The following is a 20,153-nucleotide window of genomic DNA, read 5'->3' on the forward strand; positions in this document are numbered from 1 at the left end:
CTGAGAAACATAGTTCAGAAGGAGAGAGATCTGTAGTTCAGAAGGAGAGAGATATATACATACTTTTGTGTTTATTTTTAGTATTATGTGATATGCGAGGGAAGGATGGGATATTTTTTGTCAAGGACATGCCACAACTTATCCTTTCTCTTCTCAGAGCTCTAATGTTATTTTCCAAATCAGTTGATAGCACAGTGAGTCAGTGATTGACTGAATGTCAAAGTTCCTATCTAGTGATAGGAACTTCTTCCTAGATGGCTCCAGCCAACAAGCACCTGGGAGCTACAGGTTGTAGGTAATAAGATTGCAACTATGCAGCATTCAAAGTGGCACTGCACTGGCAACCCCAGAACTATATAATAGATTGTCTGGGAAAAAAAATGCACATTTTGCCTAGTACACAATCTGAGATCACCACATTTGTCCATGGCAAAGGAAATGGACCACAGATGAGCACACTCTACCCTAATGAGTGTGACACCACCCAAGGCAGGCTCAGGGCTCTCAGGGAGGGTTACAGGTTTCCAAGTCAGTCCTGAAAAAACAGTTTCCATGAGGACACTGACCTGCTGGGCAGAGGTTAGCAGCAAGGAAGTGCCATCATTCACAACAGCAGGGTAATAAGACAACCTCTACAGTTTGCAGCCTCAATTCTTCAGCAACACTGGTTTTCAAAATACCAAAGATACCGGGTGCAACGAGAAGGTGTTTACAGCTTCAAACAATAGCACAGTGATAGGAGCTTTACAGACCTTGCATATTGCATGACCTACTCAAGCACTCAGGCCCTGAGCTCTTTGTCACAAGATCTCTGTTCAGAACAAAGCCAAGTCCTTTCAGCTCCACTTAAGTGCCTCTACTAGCCTTCATTAAAAGGACAGTAAAGGGACAACAAATGGTTTGCTAATAAAGACTGATTCTAAGGTGCACTATGAATAGGGGAGAGGCAGGATAATTACATTAGTAAAGGTAACTGAGGTCACTGCCACATTGTTTGCTTTTTAATTTAAGCAAAAATAGTGCAAGGTGGCCATAATTGGGGAGAGAGGGGAAAAAAAAAGACAGGAGAAACTGTTCTGCTTTTGGATGAGTAAGACTGCGTGATTAGAGGATGTTGGTTATGCCTAAGAGTGAGCTACTGAATATTTAACCTTAGAAATGGAAGCCTGTTTGTCTCTTGTCCTGTTAACATCCACACATATCTTCCATTAGCTCTAATTAGGGCTAACAGGGTGTTCAATAAGTATCTCCATAATTAATGCTAATAGTAGTTACAGGCAAACGTTGATAGAAGATGAAATGCCAAGGTTCTTCTCCAGGGTTAAATACTCAGCAGCCTGCCTGTCTCTCATTTCCATTTCCTCCTGTAACGGCTCTTTAATCAATCGCACGGATCCCAGGCAGCCTTACACACCCAGTCTTGCAACAAGAGACATGTGCAGCCATAAGTAAGAGCACATGCTGTTATTTATACAAAATATAAACACAGACACACAATACCTGACACATATTAGGCTGGTTCATGTCCGTATGCTCACTGCTGTACAGATATTCCAACAACATATTAATAGCACAGACTGACTCATCCCTTTTTCCTTCAAGATGCCCAGGCTTCACAGGGAAGTGATATTTCTATCATATATTAAGATAAGTAATTTTTAATTAACAAACTAAAGAGCAAACAGATCACAGAAACACCTCAATTACCCTTATTAATGTCATTATGCCACCTTTAGTTGATAGACTATTCTATATTCCCAAATCAGACGTTTTAACAAACCATTACATTAATAAATGAGAATAGAACAATTATCAGCCATAATTAGAACAGCTATAATAATGTACCTTCTGTTGTGATTCTGGGTCAAGCCCTGAGCAGTAGTTCATGGAAAAAGTGTTAGCAGACTGCTTCCAGCCAGGGGCCATTTGCTAGCACGAAGTCTCACTCTCTGCTCTCCTATCCCATCATAAGTGGAGAATATTCATCAAATTCAATTGATGCAATTCTGTGGCTGAGTAGATTTATAAACTGCCTTTAGTTGGGAATGTATTTACAAAGCCTCAGGGAACCAGGGGAATACTCTGCTGTTTCCCTCAGGAACTGCAGATACTATTTGTAGAAACCTTAGGACGTTGAAGTCTTTGCCAGGGGTGTCTGAAAGAGGCAAAAAGCACCAGAAGAGGAGTGATGGGACAGCGTGTGCAGGCAGCCAGGAAGGGAGGAAGGACCAGGACAACGTCCCACTGGAGCTGGCTGTTGGAGCCAGACAAGGAGCTGTGCTTGTGGAAAATGTGACTCAGGCATCTGAACCCTCCCTGCACCCTGGTGCTGGCTGTCACTGGTCCCCATGCACTTTGGGGCAGCTCCAGAAAAAAAAACACATGCAGACATGAGTCCCACAGAAAGGAATAGGTATTCTCTCTAGGGTGAGGAAAAAAATCAATTTGTATATTTATCAACTCATGTATACTGGCCCCATGTTACATTAAAGAGGAGACGGCTCCCACGACTCATCTTAAATCAGAACGGGAGATGTTTTGGCTTTGCTATGTGAAAACAAACTTTTTTTGCCTGCTTTGTTTTCTGCCCTGGGGAATTAGTGACTCAAGCAGGAAGCTGAGAACTCAGGGGGATTTATTTTTCATCATGTTTAGGGAGGGTTTTCTTCTACTAGGCATGTAGGCTTATTAATACAGCTTTCCTTCATTTAAAGTACTTTTATTTAAAGTACTAGACTATAAATAAATCATTTTCCCCCTCCATTTTTCTTCATAGGTTTGTGGGGGGAGCATTTGTAAGTTACTGTTCAGGAAAGCAAGGGATATGAACCACAGAAGGCACTATCTGAGGTATGCTGACTCTCTGCAGTGGGGTCAGAGCCAGCCACCTTTCTGATGCGTCCCCCTTTGCCACTCCTTTCTCAGCACTTCTAGCAAGGGGAAGATCTCCCACAATCCCCAGGACAGGTCCCACTCTGGGCACCCTTGCATTGCTCTTTTTGTGGCACTCAGTCCCTGTGCCACATCCCTCCTCTTCTGGTTCCACTTTTCACCCACTCTCATGGGTGACAATACATCCACGACTTGCATTGAAGCACCCACTTCACTGCTGGATTCTCAGACAAAGAAACTATGTGAAAGAGGGAAGTGTCAGTAGGGTAAAAACCTTCCCATTTTCTTGGCTGGCTCTGATTTACCAGAGGTACTTTGCTGTATCCACACAACTTTTCTCAGAAAAGGGAGACAGAGTATTCTTTTCCAGAGATATAGGACCAGCAAATATTTTAGCTATAAGCAATCTGACCAAACATAGAATGTTTTTTCCCAAATGATGAGTTGCTTTCAGTATATTTTGGATATTCATGATATGTTCTTTCTTGCAATAATTCAAAAGAGAGGAAATATATTTTTCAGTAGCAGAACCAAGAATGGCCAGAGCTCTGTATTACCCGTTATCACACCAGTCCCTTTTCCAGGCTGCTCATACTCTTGGCACGTAGAAATGCACAGTGAAAAAGAAAATGCAGTCAGTAAAAGTAACACTTGTAAAATTTTATTTTAAAATCAGAGTGTTGCAAAGCAGCAGCTACAAAATGAGCTGAAATCCTAAGCAATGACTTGTCTAGACATTGTTATAAGAGTTGCAGTGAATGTTGAGTAAGTGTTCAAGGAAATCTGAGTTGATTGAAACATCTGACTGCTCTGTGTTTTAACTGGATGGCTGGTGCTGCTTCTGGTGCCAGCAGGATGAGAAGGATATTAAAATAGGGAGTAGGAGGGGATCAACCAAGAACAGTGAGAGGATAGTTCATCTCCTCTTCATTATTACTCAACTTAGTGAGAATGTTCTCTGAACGTGTTGGATATCCAGTTAATTTTATCCAGGTCTCCACAAAGCACAAACCCAAGTTGGCAGTACAGGTAGCACAAAGAGATGAATCATGTCTGAAGGAATTTGCTCTCACTGGATTTTTCTTTCTTTTTTCTCAGCACAAACAGAAACAATAGGAAAAGGGTTGAACTGAATATTTTCTATAAGACAGCTTAGCCAGAAGCTGAAAACATGAGCTCTGAGATGCATTTTCTAATTTGAAATCTTTGTCTTTTTGCATTTTGATGGCAACTCACTTTAACCTATCATTCTGCACGATGGAATATCATGGACTTCCTGAGAGCATGTTGCATCTTCCAGGTGAAGCCTAAGTCTGAGCTGAGAATTTCTTTCTGGTTGGGAAGAGACATTTACTGCTTGAACTTGTTTTAAAACTCAAACTCGGGAATTTTGTGATATTTTTGTGAATCTAGGATGAAACTTTTAATCAAAACAAGATAGACTGTTTGAACTAGCCAGAGGTGTGGTCAATGGGGCATTAATATGGGACACGGAAGATTCAGGCTGACATTCCTGGTCTTCCCAGTTCTCACCAGGGAACAGTAGCAACCTATGAGCCAGGCTATTGAGCTAAAATTAGATGAAACAGAACACACCTTTTCTGCACAACCGTAACTTACAGATGTTGCAATGTACTACGCAGAACAAAGTTCCTTATCTTTCGAGTCTGGTACTGTCCTTGCTCAAAAGGCCACTTGGAATTCCATTGTGTACAAGTTAGGAAGCATTTGGGGAATTTAGGATGAACAACAGTAATGCAGTGAATAGTATATAAAAGAACTAACTAGTTAGATCTTAGCATCTTCTACAGACCACTCTGACCAGACATTGAGAGTTATTCTCCAACTCCAATATGCTGACAAATCCATACTATAAGAGGCAGAAACAAAATCAGCTGCAGACCTACCTATATACCAGAAAAAGCAGAAAATTCCTCCAGGGACATGGAGCCTGACCATCCCCTCAGGACTTCACACCAGGGTAACACTGTAATTTTTTGCCCTACCAGACCTACCTGTCTCTGGCAAAGCCCCATGTCTGTGCAACCCCTTTGCTGTCCCACTGCAATGGGGTGAGTGCAGGGGCTCTCCTCCTACTGACCAGCCTCAGCAGGTTTCCCTTTGCAGGGAAAAAAGGCACGTGACAGCCTGCAGTCCAGGCTGGCTTAAGGACCAAAAGCAACCACAAGTCATCTACATCCAGGAGTGACAGAGATATATTTATTTTCTTCCTCTCTCTAAAATAAAATAAACCCCAATTATAATCATCCTAACCATAACACTTCAGTTTGCAAACACTCACAAAGCTGCACTGGGCAATAAATCAAATATGTCACTTCCAGCAATTCATCTCTGGAGTTGGTTGCTACATGGCTGTAATATATAAAGAGGCTTTTTCCTGGTGATCCCCAGAGCCAAGATTCTTTTTGTTGGCTCTTCTTTAAACAAACACTCCTGTAAATTGCAGTTGAATCTAAATTTATCATTCAATCCTAATTATTTTCCTCTAATCAGTGGTTTGAGGGTGACTTTGGTTCTGACAGGCTGATACATCGTCATACTCATTCAAAAAATTATTTCAGTTAAGCCAACTCCAAATGTATGCACATGATATCTCTGCTGCACACTCATCATCACCATGTAAGTCACACTGAAGACAACCAAGACCTTTTGTTTTCAGGCAAATTGTCTCAAAAGAACAATAAAAATCAATAAGGGACAAAAGAAATTTCTGCAATGTCATGAAAGACCAGCAAAATGCACTGAGGCTCTGTCAAAACACAGCTATAACATCCCATCCCTTCCACATCACTCAGAAGGATACAAGAGAATTTTCAATAAAGCAACAGAATACGAAGGTTTATACATCTTTGATATCCCACAGCTGGAGGGAAAGACAGCAATTTACTAATCCTGTACCTTTTCCCTTTCATTAGTTTAAGTTTTCGGTTTTGGATGGTGCTAAATTTAGAAGGAGGGGTTAATTGTTTAACCTTAGAAAAATAATTATGCTTCTTTTGGCACTGTCTTAGACAATTTAATATTTTTAGTTGCCCAAAGGATTTAAAGCTCAATGCAATGGTAAACTCTTTAGTGGAGACTGTACCTGTGGATTCACTAAACAAAAAATCGGAGACTAAACTACAAATTTTTATAGATTTTGGATCTGCCTGCCTGTGCTGTGGGGAAAAAAAAAACCCAATACTTATTTAAAACAAAACTTGAAATCAGGTTTGGGGTTTTTTATTTTTGTTTTGTTTTTTTTTAATCCAGTGTTTCAATACTGCATATGTTCAATTTAATTTCTATTCCAGTTACTACTGTCACTTGGCTGGAAGAAGAGGTGGTGTGGCATAGCTAAGTCTGGTTTAGAACTTTCAAACAATTTTTCAATCAGAATTTCTTGCAGTTCTGTAACTATTTGTCCTCCTATATGTTGTAAGCTATGGGATTTTTTTTCCCCCAGTAGAGGTAGTTGAGTAGTGATCATTCCTTACACTCTCAAAAAAACTGGTGATCAGCCCAGCCTTGTCATTCATACAGATCTGTGTACAGAGGTAAGAATTTCAATCTCCATTCTGGTCACTGTGTTTTCAAGTTCATTGATGCTAATATAGTTCCCAAAAATGTTACTCCACTCTCCATTTCATCAGGAACAAGAGTGAACATTCACTCCTCCCATTTCAATTTTCCAGATATTATACGGGCCTTTCACATATTTTCTCTACTAGTAAAAAAAAAAAAAGAAAGCAGGGAAGAGAAAGGAATGTGGTTTCCATTCTAAACAGAAAAATTTATATGGTATAAAGTGCCTAATCCAAGGGGTTGTTGGGATATTAATACTAAAATTTGATTAGGAGATGGAATGGTATTGATATCCCTGGTTAGCATATACTGGGTTTACCTAAGTAAATAATCTGGTAAAACACATAACAAATTTATTTATGAAGACAGGAAGAAGAGAGCAATAAACAATTTATATGACAAAACCCCTGTACCAAAGTATAGCAATTTAGAGAGGAAAGAGTTTCTCATTTCTACTTACAATAGATACTAGACTTCTGTGAATAGCTATTTACTGACAATCAGTGGCTTTCTGTGCATATTTTCATGCATATATATGTATGTATATATATTTATTTATACACACACACACAGAGCCAAGACAAAGCACATTCACCTTCAGCCCAGCTTTTCAACAGTTGCCTCACAAGGAATTTCAGTGAGCCTTATCTCTCATCCTCTGACACCCTTCATACATGTGTAAATAGAAACACCAAGTGTGGACTGCAACATCAGAACAATGCGCTTGTGTCGTCAATCATTTGCACTCGTTCTGCAGAGATCCAAATACCTTCATAAATAAGATTTTTCTAAAGACCTAGGAAAAACTACTCCACATTTCCTGACCTTCTACTGTTTGTCTTGAAACCCTTCAGGTTTTCAGACTTCTAACAGTTTTGTTTCTAATATTACTTCAAAGTTTGGTGCTATCCTCCTTGAAGGAGGATATGAAGATGAGCCAATCTTTCACGTGACTTTGCTCAGGTGTTCATCTTCTTGCCACATATACTTGATTATACTAATTTGTTTTCACATATTAAAGTTGAATGTACATATTCATAGATCAAGTAGTATTCCTGTCATGAAAATTGACTGTGCTTTGAGTAAGAGGACCCTGATCCATTATTCCAGATCTTTCATGCTCTCTCAGTCTAAAGGTTAATTACCACTACTGACACAGTTCCTAAGTGCTGTTTGAAATAGCACAATACTCTACAGATATATACAGCAAAACCCCTTGCAATATGAAAGAGACCAAATTTAAACTAGATGAGTTTAAAAATTATATCTGACTACTCTCAGCAAAGTTTATAGACATTTACGCATGTGCCATACAACAGGGCATCCTCCTAACAATAAGCTTTCATGTGCTCAGCAAAGGAGAGAAGAGAAGGTTTTTGCCCTACAGTCAGCAGAGTCCTCTCTGAACACAAGAATAATGCATGGCTTGGCCAGTCACTGTCACCAAGCAGTGATGTGTATGAACTGCAAAGAGCATTTTCATGTTTAAGATGAAATAATTTATTTTTAAATATTCAGCAGTCAGTGCCCTCTTTGTATTGTACTCACAGGGTCTCAAGTCACAGGCTGTGATTCCATGTGGCCAGGAAGGATACTTGTCAGCAGTTGTACTGTGAGCAACAGCAGGAGGCTCAGAACATGCATGTGAAATAAAGTGCACACGCCAGAGACTGCACATTGGCTAGTTTGCTAAGTGGCACCAAGCGCTTCACCCTGCGGGAGCCCTCAGATCTCTGTGCCGAGCAGCTGGGTTGCACTTTTCTCCTATCAATAATAATGATAAATAATAATAACAGCAGCGAAGGAAAAGGAAGCTCTGAGCTTACAGATTGCACCAGGTGGACTTTGTACTCCTACTTCCAAGTGTACAGGGATTACTTCACCCACCTGTCCCCCCCACAGCCTCCACTTTCACAGGGCTGGCTGGGGGGCTGAGATGCAGGACTGCCCTGTATCCAGGCAACAGGCAACCCTGAGGCTCTGCAAACATCTGCAGAGCACAACAGGAGAAGCTGGGACAGGTACCTCCCCAGACTTCATGGAGTGTGGGATAGAAGGAGCTTTTCCAGTTTTAAAGAATAAAGACAGAGAGTAAAACAAGCTGCCAAACTACTTTCTGTCAATGAAAGTCCAAGGTCTCCCTGGGGCTGCCTGCTTTCCCAGCACTGCTCCGTGGGAAGGGGCAAAACTTACTGTAACCATCTCTTTTCTTTCTCAGAGCTCTGTATGTTCTCACGTAGGTACACTTCTACACCTCTACCTACTGCAGGAATTTTCCAGATTTACTAATCAGCATTCTCAATTGCCACCAGTCTCAATTCTTGGAGCCAGGTTTTGACCAGGTAAAACCTAGTAGTGTCATGATTAATGGACATGCACCCACATTACCAGGCTTCAGAGATGTCTTGTGGGAGGAAAAGATCAGTTGAGAACAGATGATTCATCAATCTTTATATTTACAAGAAGTTCTTCATCAATAAAGGGATAAACTTCTGGGCCAGAGAGATATGTGGGAGTATGTACACTGACTTCAGTGGCATTCAGATTTCATACACAGTGCCTTGGGCAGGTTTACTCATGATGCACTGTTCGACTCAGTTTCCAGCTTCAGCTGATGTTGACAGAGACTGGGACAGTCTGATGAAGATTTCATATTTGAGGAAAGACCAAAGAACATAATGAGCTAAGAAAGTTATAGACACAAACCTGGTCCCCAAGCATCTTCAATTCTCAGATAATCTACAGGCCACTGATATTCAAAACACGAACTGCAGAGGATGAAGTTATTTGACAAAGAATTGGAAATATGCTCAGAGAGCTTCTGTAGCGTTCAGCTGCCTTTCAAACAATTCTTCATATGGAAGAACACACACCTACCATATGGACATTATGTAATTGCAAGATATACAGGGAAGAACAGCCATGAATAAAAAAAGGTATGACAAATTGCTGTACGAAGATGCTCTGATCCAAACCAGGCTTAATTCAAAGAAACCTTATGTCTAGGATGAAAAAGGGGTCACAATGGCCCTTTCCTACCTTACTTGATCCTGTGTCAGTATCTGAGATTCTTAGCCATAAACATAATTTGTGATACAACAACACTGCACAGCAAACACAACAGGTAGCCTAACCTTCCTCATCATCACAGTCCTAATACACTATCCTGTCAGGATTTTTACTTTCATGCACCATGACTAGAAACATTAAACAAACACTACCCCTAGAGCTGTATGAAAAGATAAAATCAGAAGCACTCTTCAGAGCCCGGGAATTCTTATGACTTCTGCTGCAATTTCAGCTCCCTGCCCATACCTTTCCTTCTCTCTTACCAACTTTTACAGCCTCACTGTCTTGGCAAATAGCTTATTTTATTTCTAGCACTGACAGCTGCTATTGTAGGAGACAGCACAGTATAAAGTTACTCATTAAAGGAGGTAAAGAACCACCTCCCTTCAACTCCAGTTGAACTTTGGGAAAAAATAAGTACAGTCCTTCTTTTCTCCTTTGTGGGAGATGGCATGGAACATCAGAAAATACTGGCCTAAGCGAACATTGTACAGATGTCCTCGAGGAGATAAACTCAGGGCATGCAATTCCCATCCTTTGCAGTACAGGGTGTGTCTTCCCAGCCAGCTACACCAATTTTACAACAATTTGCTGAAGTCAGAAGGGCAAGGTGGGACCTGTGTACCAGGTAGGTGTCCTGGATTTCAGTCTGAGTTCACCCACTGACAGAGGAAGAGCAAAGCATTCTATCATTTAAATCAGACCAGCTTTCCCCCCCAAATTCTTATGCACATAAAGACTATATTGAATCACATAAATCTTTTTTACAGCTTTTCATTTCCCAACATGTCCATTTTGCAACGGACATTGCAAACTGCCATTGCATACTGCCTCAGCAAAAGCAAGAAAAGTTGCAGCAAAAAAATCTGGAGGTATGGTAAGTGGAAGGACAGAAGGATAAATAAAGGGACAGGACAGTGATATGGCACCACTGTAAAGCTGAAGCACAGGGGTCCTTTCTGAGACAAGATGTGCTCCAGATCAGAGGTGACAGCAAAGATCCAAGGGGACAGCTTAATCTTTTGTTAGGAAACTACTGAGATCTTCAGAGCACACTTCAGCAAAGCACTGCCACCACTGTCTTCTTCAGGACCTACAACTTAAAATACCCATTTAAGTGCTTTGGAGAAAATAGGCCAGATGCTGTCACCCACTGCAAAACCAACTCTTCTGCCTGGTGCTATTTTGTGCAAATTGATCCATCATTCAGAAATTAAAAACAAAATGAGCAGCACTGAGAGACACATCAGAGGAGCTCTGATTGAGAAGAAACCCAGAGCGATGTTGACTGATGACTCCCAGAATGCCCTTCCCCAAAGCAATAATGAAATACGTGCCTGGGACGGAAGCCCTGAGTGCTGCATGGAAACATTTGAACAGCTCGCCTTCACCCACAGACCTCCCTGCCTGAGGAGCGTATTTAAAACAGTTCTGCAAAGCACTACAGCCAGGGTCTCTCCTGAAAAAAAAACAGACATTCCCTTCCCTTCCATCCCCCTCCCCTTTAAATCAACCTCAAACCCCAAATCTGGGGGCACCTCTACTATGTGTATAATGGTATCTGCCCAACATTCCTCAGTAACAGAACCACTTGGAATGGGGAGGAGAGTGCTGCTCATCCTGGGCCGGCACAGTACAAGGGGTACAGGGAAGATAAACAATGCCCTTTGGAGGTTTCAAACAGAGCCTACTGCTGGTGCTGAAGGCAATTATTTTAATCCTCAGCTGCAAGTCACTGGGACACAATAAAAGAGAATTAGCAAAGAAAACATTTAATGATAACAATGAGCATTCATGTCTTATTCCTTGACTTGAGCTGAGAATACTCAGTAATTAAGAGGTGGAAGAGAAAATAGGAACAGGAAAACCTAGAGCAGCCTCCTTGCCAGTAAGAGTGGCAAAAGCAACTCATCAGCAGGAAGAGTAATGCCCTAATCATCATTTTCCTGCCGGACAAGCCCCAAAGTCTTTCAGAAATGGGGCACATAAAGAAATTTTATATTTAAAAAAAAGCAACCAAACAAAAGTTACTCTGCATCAGTATACTCAGAAAGAACATAGCATGACCAAAAGATTCTGTTGTTTGGATGGCAAAAAGAAAAAAATTAAAAGACCAAACCAGATGGGAAGAATTGCTTCATTTTGAACTGGTAAAGATTTCTTAAAAAAAAAAAAAACAAACAAAAACAAAAAAAAAAAAAAAAAAAAAAAAAAAAACACAAAACAAAACAAACAAACAAAAAAAAAACACCAAAAAAAAAAAAAAAAAAAACACAAAAAAACACCAAAGGTATTCCTTCACATTAATTCCCCAAGCTTTGTTGACTCTAGGATGAAATTTTATTTTTTTACAGTTTCTAACTTAAAACCCAACAACTACCCCAAACAAAACACCACACAAAACAGCACAAAACCTCTTTTTATAAAATGTTTGGATCTAATTTTAATATGAAAATGTAGGTTTCATTTTTTGATATTAAAAATATCAGCTTCAGCATTTCTAAACAAAAAATATATTGCATTAAAAATCTGGAAGTAAATATTTTATGTTTATATATATATATATTATATATATAGATGTGTAGCCCTATAATTGATTGAATCTATTTACTTAATTTGATCTTGATTTTATGAAGATGTACAGCTTTGTGAAGACTCTTGGATATAAAAGTTAGTGTAATTTTTGTCTTTCATAAAAATTATCTACTACAGAGATGTGATTCACACACTTGATATGCACAGCTGATTTTCTATTCACAGGAAAAGGACCATTAGAACACTAGATTTTTCATCAATTGTCATTACTACTGATCAACAGAAAAAAAATAAAAACATAGCAAAAGACCAAGATCCCAAGGAGCTCAGGCAGCACTTTGGGATTAGCTTTGTACACTTAACATTCAGGACTACTGAGTACCACTGGGGATTTATATTGCTAGTCCTAAACATCTGGATTTACATTTAGCTAGTTTGGAGTTTTCAAATGAGTTTTTTCCAGCTACATCTTGAATATAAACCACAAAAAACCACAAAACATTTCATCACTGCTTTTTAGAAGTCACCATCACTTATCCACATTTCCTGAGATGACTTGTGGAATATACACAACTCTATCCACCGTGTGGTCACACTAAGTCTCTGGGAGAATCAGAGCTTTGCTGTACTGATCTTCAGGTATATTTAACAACCATAAATTGTGTTCATGTGAGTAGTCTGTACTTACAGTCTTTACTTTGAACACTGGCTTTTGGCAGAAGGACCCAGAATAGCCGAATGCCAACTCCTGGTTCCAATCAGTTCAGAGAGACTTTGGCCTTCAGTGCTGTACCAGATAACATACAGAACTGAGAGATGGAAAGGGAAATGGAAAAGCAAAGGCAGTCCTGGCAAATAATTACACTTTCCAGTAACGTGATCCATACATGAATCCAACTCTCAGGCCAATAACTTGCGATAAACTTATTGCTCCATTCTGAGAGCTGGGAGCTTTAGCATGGGGGGGGGGGGAAAGAAAAAGCTCTTTCCTTCTTGTTAACTGAATCCTTGTGGGAGAAATAAGTTAAGGTTGAGGATATTATTTTTAGCTTTCTTGGAATGTACTCTTGGATACATTTTGCAGCCAGGAACGTTATAAATGGTCCAGGTCAGTTTGAGGAGTCAGTGACAAATTCTGCCTTGCCAAACATGTCCTGTGTACTGCACTGGGTGTCCATCTTTCTCTCTCTAGTACCAGCAAGGGCTACCCAGACAGCAGCAAAAATGCCCAAGCCTGACAACCCTGTTGCAGAGCACGGGGAAACCAGTGGGTTGGATAGCACGAACTCTAATATCCTGTCGTTAGCAGTCACCAGGGAAAAGTGCCAGAAACAGTTCAAGGTGGCAATTACACAAAGTCAGTTCACAGGAAAAGCTTCCTCCTACCCTCCTGGGCTCAGGGGCTGGCTCCTGCCATGCTGCAGGTAGGGACTAAGCTTGTTAATGCTCCTAGATACTTTAAAATGTCAAGACAAGTCCATCTGAAATTAGCACCTCGTTAGTGATTGGGCATTTGAAAATAAATCTTTCACAGGTGATTAAAAAAGGAATTTTATGTTGCTTAAACATACTTCTTTGAAATAGATTTGTATTTGCACATGCTGCTGGGGGTGTTGGTCCACTCATACATGTGCTCTACTCCACGTTTTTGGGACAGGAACAGCTGCAGACATGTTCAGCTCAAGACCTCCATGTGCTGGGCACTGGAAGCTACAATACAAGCAGAGCACTGCCTTTATAACCCCCTCCATCTCACCCAGTCACAAAATGCCTGCATGTCCTCTCTACCTCCACTCTCCTGACCCTTGCTTCTGAGGAGAACAGCCGTGAATGTCCAGCACAAGCATGTCCAAGGCTGCTCCTACTTTCTTATCTGCCAACAGCTGTCAACAAATGTAATGTCTGCCAAGGATGCAACTCCCATCCATTAGAAGGTAACGGGAGCATGAGTCATCTAACAAAGGACAAACCAGACATTAGATTATCATTATCTTTACTGTGCACAAGCCTGGCCAGCAGCTGACCTATGTGTACGCTCCTCTCTCAAAAGATCTCTCAAGATTTTAACTAAATAGATGCATCAATGCAAGCAAGAAAAAACCCTCAGCTTAATACAGGTCAAGGCACTCGATAGTAATAATAACCTTTTTCATGGTCTGCAAGTTTAAAAATCAACTAGTTTTTATTTTATTTTTTTTTAATGTAAGCTGAATAGAATTTTTTTTTTATATGCAGTTTTACAAGAGAGGAAAGGGAATTTCTGGATTACTTCTTCATTTTTTTCTTCCTGTTCCTGTTTCGTCACAGAAAGGAGGAACAATGGGGAAAAATATGAAGATAAACTCTCCAGAGTTAAAACTTTTTCATCATCAGATTTCTCTGAAAAGGAATGCAAAGATCCACAAAGCTAGTTTCTACATAAAATAAAATACATTTCCTACAAGAAAAATCTTATCAGCTGTTTTAGCATCTTTATATAGATGAGGAAGGAAGGCAGAGAGAAATCAACTACTTCCCACTGTCAGTATGCAATCTAGGCACAGAGCTAGTAATTGAATGCAAAATTCCCCAAACTCACTTCACTGCTTAGAGGGTAATACTATCCTTATTACTGATTTTAGTAGTTATCACCTTTCACTGATCCCTGCTCTTACTCATAAGTCCAAGAATAAAAGCTTCAAATACATGCACATATACCCCTCTTATGTATCTATTTCCTGAGAAATCTCTACAGTGAGAGAATAGTTCTAGCAGCTTTTAAACTAAGCCCCCAGCTTTACACAATAATTTTCAAAATGCACAAATCAAAAGTGAATGTACTTTTGTAGGTCTCAAAATAAGCAATGCAAAGCCTTCACTGCCATTCTCAGGGACACCCTATCTCAGCCACTCCACCCAGGACATGGCACAGCAATGAAAGGCAGCTCTGCTTTCCTGTCCTGTCACATTGGGTAAACCTCATTTTCCCTTGACAAAGCATTTTACCCATGATAGAGTTAGTAAAAAAGCTTTAAATTACTCTGTAGCATTAGATCTAAGTGACAGGAGCTGTTAGAGATATATTTCTAATGACAATTTCTTTCCTCCTCCATCATGATTGTTTCCATGTTACACAAGCTCCCAACTTCACAGGGATACAGGCACAGCCCAAACCAGTCCCCACATGCACCACAGTTAGCATCAGAAGGATTAGCTCCATGGCTCTGGGGCAATACCTCCCAAAAGGTCAACCCACTGCTGGCAGAATCAGCTCTAGCGACATTCGAGTCCTAGAGTCATTAGAGACAGAAGGGGCTAACCCGTGCCACGTTGTCAGCAGTCGCTTACAGCCTGATGAGCACCTCCTGCAGCAGAAGAGCTGAAAGCTCCCTCTATCCCAGCTGAGATCACAAGCTCTGCTCCTCAGAGAAGGCCCTCAGGATGCATGGCTGACCTGGCACTCGCCCTCGACGCTCCTCTCTCCCCGGTTAGCACAGTGAACGTCGGCCACTGCAGCTCCTGGCACAGTTATAATATGAGCAGGCTGCCACCAAAACACGTGGCCTGGGAGTTTGCAGGGAGCTTGGAACAACGGCTGCCGGGCCAGGAGCATCCCATTTATCTGTGCAGTGCTAACTCAGACGTCCCATGCCAGCCATGTACATGCCAGAAGCCATTTGCCGCTTCACTGGTAATTTGAGAACCAAGCACATGGGCCATCGCATCATTCCACACCACTCGCTGTGATATCTCCTCTTGATACCACAGTGGACAGCATTTAGGAGGCCCCAAATTGCCTTATGTGAAGAAAAAGCTATGTGAGCTCATTCCTCTGCTGTTCCAAGCCCAGAGTAAAGTAAAGCCCAGAAGGTTTCCCCAGTACAAGTACAGTTTATCATAGAAGAAGATTCTCTTGGAGACTAATTTTGTAGGTATTGGAGAGTAGCACAGCTTCTCCAAACAATTTAATTCACAGTCAAAAGAAAAAACAAAGAAAATTAGATCTTTCTCGGGAATATCCAATTCTTTTGGTCAATGCAGCCTCCATTTACAGGCTTATATAAAAAACAATGAACCTTTAAAAAGTCCTTACTCCATTCTCACAAAATCGCAGTTTCTTTAAAAGCTGTCAAACTGTTCAACATTTTAATAAGAAAAAAACTGTATATTGTCACTGCACACAGAGATAATCATCATAATAATATTGAACCATTAATATTCTGCCCAAAAATGTGTTTATAGAAAGTACTTTCCCTTTTCCCACTTCTGTAATCACACCTCAGTGAAACACAGATTGAGTATTGTGACATAATTGTGGTAAATGCACCTCAAAATTTGTCGCTTCTTCTTTCTAAGAAGGAGTTGGGTTTTTCTACTTTAATTTTTAACAAGTTTGCAACATTATCAGTTGTTGATCAGATTTTTATCAAAAATAAATCAGCACAATCAGCAGAGCATCACAAGGAACCAGAAGTGACAGCAACCACAGAAAGCACAACTAAAAACTGCATCCCAATTCAAGAGGATACAAAAGCAAGAGTGCCCAAATCTTATGCTCACATGCACAAGCACACGCTCATTCCTCTCCAAGAGTTATCTTTTTCCCAGCTCCCAAACCTATGCTTTTCCTACTCCAGGCTCTGCTTCTGCTTTCTGGAGTTAGCCTTTTTTGTGCTCATGTTGCTCCAGCTGTTCCTTTGTAGGAGTTGCTAAGTGGATGTGTTTGAAGTTCAGACTTTTTCAAAAGAGCAGGCACTTTCTGTTCATCAACAAGTGACAGTTGCCCCAGGAAAAATTCCCAAACTTCAGGAGTCCTTTTCCTGAGCTGGTGCATGTTTAGACTGACCCCTGCTACCCGCAGAACTTCACCCCCGGAATAGTGCTGCTGGCAGCCTCTCTTCCTGCTGGCCCGAGCATTTCATCTGCCTGCTGGGATAGTCGGGCTGTGCTCATCCCCAGCAGTGGGCTTGCCCATCCAACAGAGAGGAAACTGCTGGCCCAAACTGGTGCATGCCACTCACTCAGCACTTCAGCTGCAAACATATATGAATATGAAGGTAGATTGTGAATGAAAAGGGACACAGAGGAGTGCTCTCTGACTCTGTCCCATGGCCTGAGCATCCTCTTAAGCAAGGAAAAAAAGGCAAGAAAGCAATCGTTATTACTCATTATTACTGAGTTCAAGATGCAGGAAAATGCAACATCCTCTCCTCCTGTCATAGTAGCTGGACTTCATAATTTGCCATTTTCCTGCTTTGCCTCATCACCTGAACTGAGATAATAGAGACAAAGTAAGTCTTTTGCACAGCCCAAGACGTTGTACCATGCGTACAATGGGCTACCGCTTTCCTTTTGCCTAGAGCTTGCATCAAAACAGAATAACTTTCAGCAAGGGGGGGAAGAAAAAGTAACTGTAAGAAATCAATTTTTAGAAAGAATGTAACATTATGCCATTTTCCTTATATGGCCACTGGTATCCCATATGGAGGCACAAACAATAGCCAGCTTGGCAGGGGGTGGAGTAAGAAGCAGACTTGGGGGAAAAAAATTATATATATATATATATATTCCCTGCTGGCCCTCACCCTCCGTTTCCTCTTGACTTTCTTTGTGACTGCACTGAAAGGGGTCAATAGCTCCCAGCTTGAGAAATGCAGCTTTTGAAAGGTCTATCACCAGCATCTGTATTTAAAGCATGCCTTTTACTTCATGCCCCCCCCCCCCAGCTAATGCAAAGCTTTTAAAAAGCAAGCGGCAAGATAAACCTCCAGGGTAAAGAAAAAGCCAAGGGGAGAGGAGGAGCAGTTCCTATCTGCCTTGGGCTTACTGACACTTTCACTGGAATAAAACTTGACTGGCAAAGCAGGGACAGGGAACATAAGCTGCAGATGATCCAGAGTGCTATGGATCATTACCCCTGGCTTTAGTCTCCACCTCCCCATGCTTTAAAGTACATTATGAAACCATATGAAGCAGCCAAGCACCAAACTGGAAAAGAGTTTCAAGTAATTAAAAACAATGGGAAAATTAGCACAGGACTCATTAAGCATACCAAAGCTTTGCAATCTTCAGTGTTTAAGAATTTTGTATCTGACAAACACAAGCAACTTAGATATTAATAAGCTTAATTAAATTATCTTGATAATGAAAGACTGGACCAGTGGCTAAGTGGCTAAGATTATACTGTTTGAAGAAATACTCCAAAAAATGGAGTTATGACATGTTAGAGCCAGGATTTATTGAGAGGGAGGAGGAACAGGACTATAACTTCCTCCTTTAGTGCCAGAGGACAGGGCCCATGTGGAAGGCTGGCACGTGCCCAGTTTTTCAGGACCCCAGGCTCCATCTCACATTGAAGCCTCATTCAAACATCCAATGGCAATTATATTGCAGTTGCTTTTTCTATTAGGATGTTGTTTTTAATTCACTTTGGAAGTGGATTAATCCACACAAGGAATTTGTACAGCTCAGCTGTTGCTGTACTCTCCAGATTTAACCCGGTCATCTGCATTCTGACATTCATCTGCTTTAGAAACTAGCTGTTCTTTCTAATAAAACTTCTCCAAATTTGAGGGAAAAGAAAAAAAAACCAGGTGAAATGCCTCAGAAAGATGCTCTACTTTGTATTAACTAAATACATCCAGCTATGGTTTTCCAGCTCAAATTTATTTGACTTTATCTGATTGTTTAACTGGAGCCTTTCAGTAAACATTAGAAGAAGCCCACACCATTCCAATAAGACAAGCCTGAAATTCACAGATTGAAAGGTGCAGTGGTACCTCCAGCAGCACCACACACAGCAAAAAGGTACTTCATCCTACCAAATTGTCTGGGAGAAAAGCCAAAGAGACCAGAATGCTCCAGAAGCAGAGAAGTAAATTGCCTTTTTGAGTCTCTAGCACTGGCAGCATAGGACTTTGCATTTTACTTTAGTTCCCAATCATACTATCTTTCTCACAGGCATTCGAATACATTAGTCTGTACCTTATCAGATCCTGAATTCCGATTGTAGACAAGCTCCTAACTCTGAGAAATGTAGTTCAGAGACGTTTATGGGGCTGTAATGAGTACTGACAGATAAGCCACACTCATGCAAACATGCTTGCAACTGATGTCTGGTTTAACACAATGCAGCCCTAAGCCTTCATAATACAGCCTAGGAAACAGAATCCTCCCTTCACCTACTACTAATTGCATCTGCTGCGGTCAGGGGTTGAAAGAGAAGTAAGCAGATTAATTCTATTAGCCTGTGCAATAGTATCCCAAGGGGACAAGGGAAAATCCCATCCTTTAAATGAGGACTGGTAGATGCTGCTGGGAATGATGTTACATACCAGTAGGGGATTAAGAGTTTGGACTAAAGGGCCTAATTTTTTCTAGATCTGGTTTCCATGAGTCATAGCAATTAGAACTGCAAGGCTTTTGTGTTTGTTTTTTCCCACTTATGGATGACCTGATACATCTTTCCGAGTTGAAAACATTATTAAATTAATTTCTTACTAACCCCTTTCTCCACAACATACAATCCTTTATTTCTTTTTCTTAAAAAGTTTTCTGTTTAAATTAAGGTATTTTCAATACAAAATTATTTTAGAACACAAAATCTAAATATTACTTTATTAATACCTCATATATAACATTTTTCTTTTTTCAGCATAATCCTCCCACGCTTTTAACCTATATTTATCTCAACCATATGGGCAGTCTTGATCCTCTGAAAGTATATTTTTGCTGAGAAATGTTCCTCATGCTATAAATACATTGTAAGGTTTCATCCCTACAGACATGGCAGGCAGTGGTGACAAAGCCCTTCTTGAGCCAAATGAATGGGAAAAGTAATTTGCTCAATCCAGTGCAAGTGAACCTGAGCATCAGAAGCACTGTCTGCCTTACCTGTGTGCTGCTTTGAGGGGACAGACTTTCAGGGAAATACTTGTTCTCCTCACAAAGTCAGGCTGTACTGAATATGCATCTGTCAGGATCCTTGCTTCAGGTCTCTAACACTGTGATTGAGGCTGATCAACCTGTCAGAAACAGCAAGGAAAATACATAAGACACATACTGGACCAGAAGACTGCCACCTTGTTTTACTT

At 40.7% G+C, this 20,153-nt stretch overlaps 1 protein-coding gene across 4 annotated transcripts in view; it reads right to left on the bottom strand.

Annotated features, from left to right (window-relative positions):
* The window catches only part of TSPAN18 (tetraspanin 18), a 123,227-nt gene that overhangs the window by 40,438 nt on the left and 62,636 nt on the right, over window positions 1–20,153 (bottom strand). For all 4 annotated transcript variants that reach the window (XM_053945392.1, XM_053945391.1, XM_053945393.1 and 1 more), the window contains one exon: window positions 19,954–20,084. The gene's annotated coding sequence lies outside the window, so the exon portion shown is untranslated. The remainder of the gene's footprint in view (window positions 1–19,953; window positions 20,085–20,153) is intronic.

The sequence above is a fragment of the Vidua chalybeata genome, chromosome 6 (genome assembly GCF_026979565.1).
Source record: "Vidua chalybeata isolate OUT-0048 chromosome 6, bVidCha1 merged haplotype, whole genome shotgun sequence".
NCBI lineage: Eukaryota > Metazoa > Chordata > Aves > Passeriformes > Viduidae > Vidua > Vidua chalybeata.